Genomic DNA, 9,842 nt, shown 5'->3' on the forward strand with positions numbered 1-9,842 from the left:
CAGAGAACCTATGGACACATGCATGCATGTGCACACACACACACATGCGCGCCAGCATGCAGTGTTGCAAATACATTGACAATAAACAGATTCAAAGGCCAAAAGAAGCATTTGTCGTTTTCGTGAATTCACTGCAACTGTATGTAACTGAACATGTCAAGATTTAGTGTGTTTAAATTGGTGAGGCAGTCAAGCAGTAACGTCTATGACATGCATGAAGTTTATCGTGAAGTGAGGTATCGTGGGTCAAATGAGAGGCTGTTCTGTATCTCTTCTGTATCTTTTTTTTTTTTAACTGTGCGCAAACACCACAACAACGGAAGGGCACACGTCTTCCGCTCGCAGTACATTGGCTCGACCTTTCACCCACTTTCATATCTACGAATTTTGTTTGTCTCAAGTTCAGTCTAAACATAGCTGAGACCGACAAAGACAGAACAAACCCCGAGAGGGTCGAGTTTATCAGACGTCTGAAAGCCAAACGTAGATTAGCGTGTGCATTAGAGCAGTTTTCCTGCGAGGGAGGTTAAATTGGGACTTTTCCCCTACTAATGTGATTTTTTTTTTTTTTTAAGCAGCTGATTCGTTCTAACCTTCTCTGTCACCAGACCCCTCACGAGATGGCTCTCTGCAGTCAGCCGCCCACTTCCTGTTTCACAGCGCGAAAAGAACACAGTGGACGACTGCGCTTCCTCCCGAAGGAGCCCGGATCAGAGGAGTGGGCCCGTAGCACACGTCCTCTGTTTGTTCACTTTTACAGCTTTCACTTCCTCCCCTGCTGATGCCACAGCATGAGCCCTATTCTTCACCGCTGTACGACTTCATTGTTTCAATAAACAGGGGGAGTTCATTCGACTTGCCTGTTCAACTGAGTCAATAAACCCAGCAGTGTCTTGGATATCATTACTCAATGCGTAATTCAACTTGTTTAATACTGTACTCTACACCACAAATCACCCCCCCCCCCTCCTTAGAGTAAAAGGGTTTTGTTATAGCTCAAATGACCCGTCACAGGTGTAAAACTATATAATTGCACTGAATGGATTTTTTTGAAAGCCTGGTAAGATACTCCCCTCGCTTTGCTTAGAGAGTGAACACAGCTTTGAGGCGGTCTTACTTTTCTCTGACAGAGACGTAAGACAGAGACTACTTCATGACAAGTTTGATACATGGGTCCAGGTGGGTAGTTAGTTCGGAGGGTACACGTACGCTGTCATAATAAATCACTCTAGATTCAGATGAAGCTGGAGGGCAAGTGAACCAGGCAGTTGCTTGGGTCTCCTGACCAAACACCTGCCACTCACCAAGCTGTAGTATGGACAGGGGCCATGCTGAGCATAAAATGCATATGAAAATGGTTTCAAGTGAAATTAGCTAAGTGTAGGAAGGTGGTGGTGTTGGGAAGAAGGACTGTCAGAGGGTGGAACAGTGGAGAGTGTTGGGGGTGGCCCAAAAATTTTTTTGCCTGGGATCCCCAAAAGTTCAGGAATTCCCGCAGTCCATAGTGGTATCATAGACTCACAGTGAGGAAGTTCATAGGCTAATAACTGAAGGGCCATAAACAGAGAGGTTACATCTGAGTCTTGCCAATACTCAGTTTGTCTATACAGTCTCCCTTCGGACTAATTCATCAGAGACTGAAGACAGATATTTTGCTAAATGGAAAATCTGGAAACATCAGCACCGTTAAAAAAAAGGCAAGCAGGCAGAATCTTCAGAATATTTGTGGGTGACACAGTGTGAACTAGGTGATGTTTAGATTTATCATTTCACTGCCTGTTAGTTCCAAACCTCTCCTGAGTTACTCAAAAGCATACCAGTTACCACGGTCACCGAGGGCTAAGCGGGTCTTTGACGGAGAGAATGTAAGAGTCACTCAAAATACAAAACAAAAAAGCTCTCTGATGAACATTCCAGACTCCAGACGAAACACTCAGCAGAAATCAATACAGCTCAAGGCCAGAGACTGACAGATTGACAGACTGCGTCTTTGCACCGTCCCAGCCTCTGTCATTCTGGCTTCCATTTGTTGCCTCTCATTGTGCTCAGTGCCAGAGGCCAATCAGGAAAGATCTCACTTTCAACTGTGTCAACATGCACCTTTGATTTTCTGCTGACCGGTGACATCACCGTGTCATCTTTGTTGTCATACCAAGCATTATTAAGATGCCTGTTTCTGAAACACTTGCGCTAACTTTACACAACGTCCTATGTTATTGTAGAGTGAGTCATGCGATACGACTGGTCTCAGGAAAATGATTCAGGAAGCTATATCCTCTTTTATTACCTTTTTAATAAATTCAGTTTCTACCAATATCCTGCTTGAATCATTCTCTTCTGCAGCTCATGTACCTTTAGCCTTAGCTTGGATTTTGCAGATGTGACAAGCGTGATATATCATTGAAGTTGTCCATTTGCCAAGAACATGTCGACAAATCGTTAAGGGTCATCGAGTTCCACGTCGGGTGCAGACTGAATGTGAAATTGGGGTGAGCAGCCAGTGCCGGTGCCCGGCGGTCGTCAGCAGATCATAATTAATGCTACGGCTAATTTTATCACCTCAGGTCTGAGTGTGTAACAGTGAGAAGGGCATCCCCCCCCCCCTCTCCCCCCTTTAGTCTGACTGGGTAAGACAGGAATAACCATCTAGTCCATGAACAGAAATCACCGTGACTCATCACATCTCATGCAGCTCACAAATTTTAAATTTCTTGCCCTTCTCAGAGTGAAAGGTGTGCTCTCATTAGTAAGACAAGGTTATATCAAGCAAAAATGTATCGAGAAAGAAAACGTGACAGACGTCAGCGTGTTGAAAGACTCAGTGAGGAAAAAACTTGAGGAAAAAACTTGTGTTTGTCTTTACTTACAAGCACCAGTTATATACAACTGAATACATTTGGTATACTCTTTAGAACAATGTTGTCACATCTGAAGGAGATTAAAGTGATACGTGGTGAGAAAGAGACACTCTGTCCTTGCTTTCTTTCAGTTTTTCTCCACTTCCTCCGAAACCTTCCGAGCGTAAGGTAAACAGCGCGTTCTGTGAGGTGGGAGGGTCTTATTTCCGTAAGAGTTCTGGCTGTACATCTATAAGCCTATGCACGCCCGCGCGCACGTAAACACGCTCGCCTCCTAGAACATTCCTGCACGTCTGAGACAGCCTGAGGCTGTTTTGATCGAATCGTTCTCGAATCTTATTGGATGAAATAAAATTAAAAAAAAAAAAAACAGACTGACACTTCTAGCACTGTGTGCTCCACACAGCTGTAAACAAATTGCTGTTACACCGTGTCTAGAACAATAAACTCACACCATATGCCCAGATGTAAACAGTAAGCATTTTTTATCACATCCAGTGTCGATGACTTAATTAGACAGAGATGAAACTTTATGTTTTACTTCTGAGTGTAGAATTGGCTGTAAGTTGAGTTACATACTGAAGGTAATTTGAATGTGTTTGAAAATGATGACAGTAAACAGTCAATACAGTTTTGCTCAGGGACTGAAAATGCAGAGAGCAAACCAGGGATAAAGAAACCATTAAAAACACGTATGAGTGTAGCTGTAACACAGCTGTAAGGGGGGCAGAGAGAAACGGAAGGGTCAGGGTCAGGGTCAGGGTTAGGGTTAGGGTTAGGGTTAATATACATCATGCCGCCGCCCCCGCCTCCTTGTCTTCCGATCAATCAGGGCCCAGTCGCACCTGACTGTCTAATCACCTCGTGATCTAATTTTTGTTTGCACGTGTCCTCATTAGTTTCTCCCCGGTTGTATCTGTGTGCATATAGTCATGTGTTTGCCTCCCAGCCAGGTGAGGTCTCTCATTACTTGATTATACCAAACCGGCTCTAGTTAGCCTTGTTCCTTATTGGCCTGGTTTCCTTCTCCCTGTTAGCCCCCCCCCCCCCCCCCCCCCCCCCGTTTCCTGTTAGCTTCTGTATTTCTTTGTATTAATCCTAGCCTGCTGACTGACTTTTTTTCTTTTCTTTTCTTTTCTTTTCTTTTCTTTTCTTTTCTTTTCTTTTCTTTTTTTCATGCAACGCCCCATTTGCTTGTGTTTTGTGTTTTGTGTTTTGTGCGCCGGACCCTGCCTCGGACTTTGCGTTTGGATCACAGTTTGGGTTCAAACTTTTACCTGCACCTGCTCTCCAGCAGTCTCTCTCAGGTCACGACAGTATGAAACTGCACGTTTAAGAGTGAAAAAAAAAACAAAAAAAACAGCCAATACAGTTTCAAGCACGAACTGAAAATATGGAGGAAGAATCAAAATTAAACAAACCATTAGATAAGGATTAAATGACATGATCAACAGAGTAACCATTTTATTTTCTTCTGAGCACCTGCACTGGTTTTCTGAAGAACTACTGTTCAATATAGTGTTTGTTTATCAATGATAAGGAAATATGACATCCAGATTTAGATCTCTCTCTTTTCCAAATAGCCTCTGTAGTCTTGGAGTCTATCCTTTCTGTTCCCTACTATAACTGTAGTGACAGCAATTTTTCTTCATAACAAATCACATTCAGAGAACCGCTTCCCTGTTAAAGAGGTCATAACTTCTGCTCTTTTTGATTTGCATGTGGCCTGCGTTTTGATTTTCGGGGACACCATCTGAAAAAGTCTTGAGTCAGCATACAAAACTGTTCGATCGCAAAATAAAAGTACATCAATTCGGGAAGTTCTGGTCACTGTCGGAATTACGTGTTTATCACACTCCAGTTAACTGGCAACGAGAGTTAGGTTTTTTGGTCGCGTTACTAATCGGAGGCAGATACACTTTACATAGATGGCATAAAGGCCTCATTCTGTTGAGTCAGTCACATGCAAGCAGTCCCAAGATTCTCTTTGCATCTCAGAGAAGACCATACACAAAGTTGTTTGACCTTCTTTCAAAGAGTTACCGTACTGTCTCCTTCTCGTCCTCGTTTGTAAAAATGCTACAAGTAAAAGTCATGAACATTCTGAGAGACAGAGAGAAAATTCTATATTTTATATAGATTTTGTGGCATTTTTTAAAGAAAAGTAAAATAATGTTATTAGTTGAGAGGCTAAAAATGATGGCATGATTGACTGAGCTGGCTGTTGTTCACTAAACTGAAAGTACGCAGCAATGTACGCAATGTTTGAAAGCCCGGTTTAGCTTTGTATGGGTCTTATATTTCATAACCTGTAGCATGACTTTCACACATAATGTGAACGGATCTACGTGTTAATACCTATATAGGTCAGTGGTACAGTTATGTAGCTGGATCATATAGTAGGGGGCAGTGGAAATCGAGAGAGTCTGATATAAAGGTCGTCACATAAGCTTGTGAAAATTAACTGAGGGAAGAGAAGCCCTCATACGAAACTGCTGGGACTAGATTTTCAAGAGAAATAAAAAATGGTGACCAATGTATAGAATGATTTCTCTCTTCTTTTCTGCCTCAGAGTCTTCCCTATAGAAACTTGTTACACTATAATTAGAAACTTCCGGGCTTGTGGTTTCACAGCAGTTGTACGGTAGAGGAACAGCATGTCTCTGTGTTCTAACAGTTAAAAGCCACTCCTCAACAGAAAACAGGCGAGTCAGGATGGAGCCATGCGTTCTCAGCATGATAACCACATGAACAGGACCTCCAGCCAATCAGGTTCCGAGTGATCACACTGATCCACCAATCAGAGATCTTTCAGACAGACTGTACGGAAATGAGGGGGAAATTGATGTCTGCTGCTGGATAATGGTAATGGGAAAAATATAGTCATAGCAGTAAGAAAGAGAACAGGGGGAGGGTCCACTGCCTATGTGAGTCTCGAACAGTTGCAGGCTAGAACAAGTGAAACTGATCTCAGAAGAGTCATTAGTAGGGCTAATGGAATTTACCAGAAATGCCTGCCATTTCTGATTTTGGGGTCAATTCAGGGTTTTTTCCCTACTCTTAAATACATCTCGTATGATTAGTTAAAACTGGTCTGAATTGACTGAATATTGTTTATTCTATTAATAAAAATCATCCACAATAAATTATAATGTATTTTCTGTGTAATAAACGTGAATCTCTATTAAATCATTTTACATTTATTTCTACCCGTAATTTTTAACAGTTTGTTAAGTTAACAAATTAAGCATATGTTGCATCATACTGTTGACAGACCACAGAAAATTCATCAATACTATATTAACCCTAAAAGTGTCTATGCTGTCTCCCTCGACATCATGAGCACTTTGAGAGTTAATTTAACATTGACCAACTTACTCTGTACCCAGTATCTTTATGATTACGGTCATAAATTAATTAGCTCAGGGAGAGATAAGCTGATTAAACTTAAGATTCTGTCATAAGTTATTCAGCTATTGAACTGCTACAAAATGTGTCAGTGTTCTTTCACTTGACAGATGACACTTTACTCCTTTGGAAGAAGTATTCTGCATTTAATACCTTGCTCTCCTTTTGAAATATTATTTGGCTGCCCTGTTGTCATCCTTACACTCTCGTAACTAAGTAACAGATCCGGGGTTAGGTAACAGGTTATCGTTGTGAACGTGAGAGTCTAGCAACCCCAACTCCACACTGACTTGGTCCTAGCAACGGAGAGGCATGTAATGGTATTGTCATCCCTGTCTGCCTGTCTGTCTGACCTCAGACATGAGAGTAACATGAGAGTTCTACCCATGTACACCGCTTCTAAATCATTCAGGGGAGAAATACATATCCTACATTAGACATGTGTTTTTCTGTTTTGCTGCTTCCTAAAAAAAAAAAAAACAAATGCTCTAAAGTGCGATTGAAGACACAACTTTGTCCCTCATGGATGTATAAGTGTTCTGGTCTGAGTGGACTAAGTGATACAGCCTGAGAGATTTACCATTACCTGTCTTACGCTGCCTGTTCCTTCTACATACTCTTTACCTCTGAGCTAGAAACAGATTTCCATATGTTTTTCCTCAATAAAAAAAACATAGGAGAGCGGTCACACTGTTTCCCTTACTATCGGCAGGAGAGGGCGTGACATGTCTCCTCTACACGGCTTGTCTCTCCTTCTCTCCTTCTCTTCGTGTCTGTGGTAACAGAGAGAGGGAGTTTCGGTACTCTTAGTTCAGAGAGAGAGAAAGAGAAAGAGAGAGAGAGAGAGGATGAGTGGGGGCGGGTGAACATGCGCTCGATGAATGTCAACTTACTTGAGGACATGCCTCAACCAATAGCAAGAAGCGTGATCAGAGATTCCGACCAATAAGTGAATGTTAAATTTCGGGCAGAATTCCGATAAGCATTGTTACTGCGTGGAGAGAACATTACAGCACATGGGGATTTTTTTTTTCTTTTGCTACGGATCAGAGAAATGCTGGAAAAGAAAAAGGGACTTTCATGTCCCATCATGTTTCATATCAGTAAACAATTTCTATGACAAAGCATACAAGTAAAATTAAAACGAAAGGTTTCCGGGAAATCACCCTGAATTTCTACACAGGTATTATGTGTGGATCGGAAAACCAACTAAACAGATATTGTTGTCCGCCATGAGCGCTGGCACCAAATTGGCTATCTGCTCCATGACACAATTCTCATACAAATATTTTGTAATACTGTATAATACTAGATATCTGTAACAGAGCAAACACTGAACTTACGCCACAGAATTGTAGACATGGGAAATATAACTATGAAATTCAGTCATAGTGCTAGAAAATATAACTTGTTAGTGTGAAGAGCTTTTCCATTCTTATCTCATTTTGTCACATTTAGATAGTTTAATGTTGGAAATTTGTTCTTTTATATTTCTGCATAAGGCACTCTGATACTTAGTCTGTAACGGTAACGATGTCATGCTCTTATGACCAGAATATATTTAACTTGACTTCTGTCAAAAAAAAAAAATGTTGTTTTAGCAGTACTTTGAGGTTTTTAGTTTGCAAGTTCCCTCTAAACCAAAAACAGATTTTTCACCAATGGTGTTCCAGACCACAGTGTACAGAAACCATGGGAAGGGTGGGGGGGTTTCCTTTTTTCCTAGAACTCCCTCAGTACAAATCTGGGCAGCAGACTGGCGTGTGTGTGTGTGTGTGTGTGTGTGTGTGAGTGTGCACTCAAGACATACCAGTGCCTTATTCAGCTGGGGCAGAACTCACTGCAGTGGAAAAGGCGAACTTGTTTGGAAGAACTTCAGACCTTCTTTGGTCAGAGAAGGCGCTCTGGAGCAGTACCTAAGCTATTCTCAGCCTGTGTTACTTACACTGTCTCTCTGCAAAACTCAGTCTAACAACAGTGCAAATTATAGAACTTTAGTATCTTCACACAATCTCTCCCCATCACAGCAGGCTGTCATCTTACTCTGCCTTTATTTGTTACTGTTTTTTTTTGTTTTGTTTTTTGTTTTTTTGGCTTGTGGCATTTTTAGTCATTTGCGCTCTTTCTGGTTCTGATAAAACAGATTTTTGGCCTATTTTCTGATAGGATTAAACTGTGCGTTGATCACACGATGCAAATTTACCGGTGATAAATTCAGCCGGCGGGTCATTAAATTGCAGCGTTGAATAACTGAACACTGGCCTGTTTGCTGTACAAAATCACAGATCCTAAAGCACTCTTCACTGATGCTCATTTACATGAGCACACTTAACGGAGGTGTCACCACACTTATTTTGTAAGAGTAGGACTCCAGACAAATGGAATACGTGCAAGACATGGGAGTCAGGCCACACAAGACAGATGTGGGGTGTAACATGTACCTATTCTTCTCTTTGTCTGTTTTCCCCTCATCTTAAGTCAACAGAGAAGCTGGTGGTTCCACTCTGCACAGAGTACATTGTTGTTCACTACTAGACGCGGTGACATCGGAGGAAAGCATGACTGATCATGAAAACACAATTATCTTTGAACCAGAAAATGAGGTTTGGTGGGAGGAAGATGTATCTCTGAGTTTGTCGCTGACTGATGTATTTGTCATGAGAACTTCTTCCTCTTTCACTTGCTGGCTCAGCTCACTCTTGATTGGTTGAGGAGCAGGATCACTCATGATCTGATTGGCTTAACCCGGTTTTCACATGCGTGGCCACTCTCTCCCCTCATGCACAGCCCAACCCAGGCTGAGAGTCGGTTGATGATGAAACGCTGAGAAGACGAGGTGTGGTTGAGCCTGGGAACAGGTGAACACACAGCATTAAACAGATGCTGAAAACACGCAACAAACAGACAGCTCATCTTCAACTTAATCCAAAGTCTCAGCTGTAGCCCGGAATAACACCAGATGTCTCAAAGTCTCTATAACGAGGAAATTCAACTCCCCAATAAAAGAGGAACAGAGTAACAGACATTTAGCTGCCCCCCCCCCCCCTTCAAAGGGCCCCCCACTCCCACCGCATCAGTTAGAGTATTGAAACAGAATGCTACATCCATCTGATTGCTGTCTAAACTTCAGCCTCATTAATGCCAATGTGCCTATCCTACTGTTAAAACTAAGGAGCTTTTGTCCTGAGGCTCCTTCAAAGTGTTTGCACGTGTGTGTCCTTTAGGAAGAAAATGCCCTTTGCCCTACTTAGAGTTCCGAGCAGTTAGAATTGCATGTTGCTCTTCCTAAGATCATTCAAGTTGCACTACAGCTCTCTGCCACAGTGTGTGTGTGTGTGTGTGTGTGTGTGTGTGTGTATTTGTGTGCGTGTGTGTGTGTGTGTATGTGTTTGTGTGTGTGGGTGTGTGTGTGTGTGTTTGTGTATGTGTTTGTATGTGTTTGTGTATGTGTGTGCATGTGTGTGTGTGTGTATGTGTTTGTGTGTGTGGGTGTGTGTGTGTGTGTTTGTGTATGTGTTTGTGTGTGTTTGTGTATGTGTGTGCGTGTGTGTGTGGGTGTGTGCGAGTGAGTGAGTG

Source organism: Chanos chanos, chromosome 12 (assembly GCF_902362185.1).
Source record: "Chanos chanos chromosome 12, fChaCha1.1, whole genome shotgun sequence".
Lineage (NCBI taxonomy): Eukaryota > Metazoa > Chordata > Actinopteri > Gonorynchiformes > Chanidae > Chanos > Chanos chanos.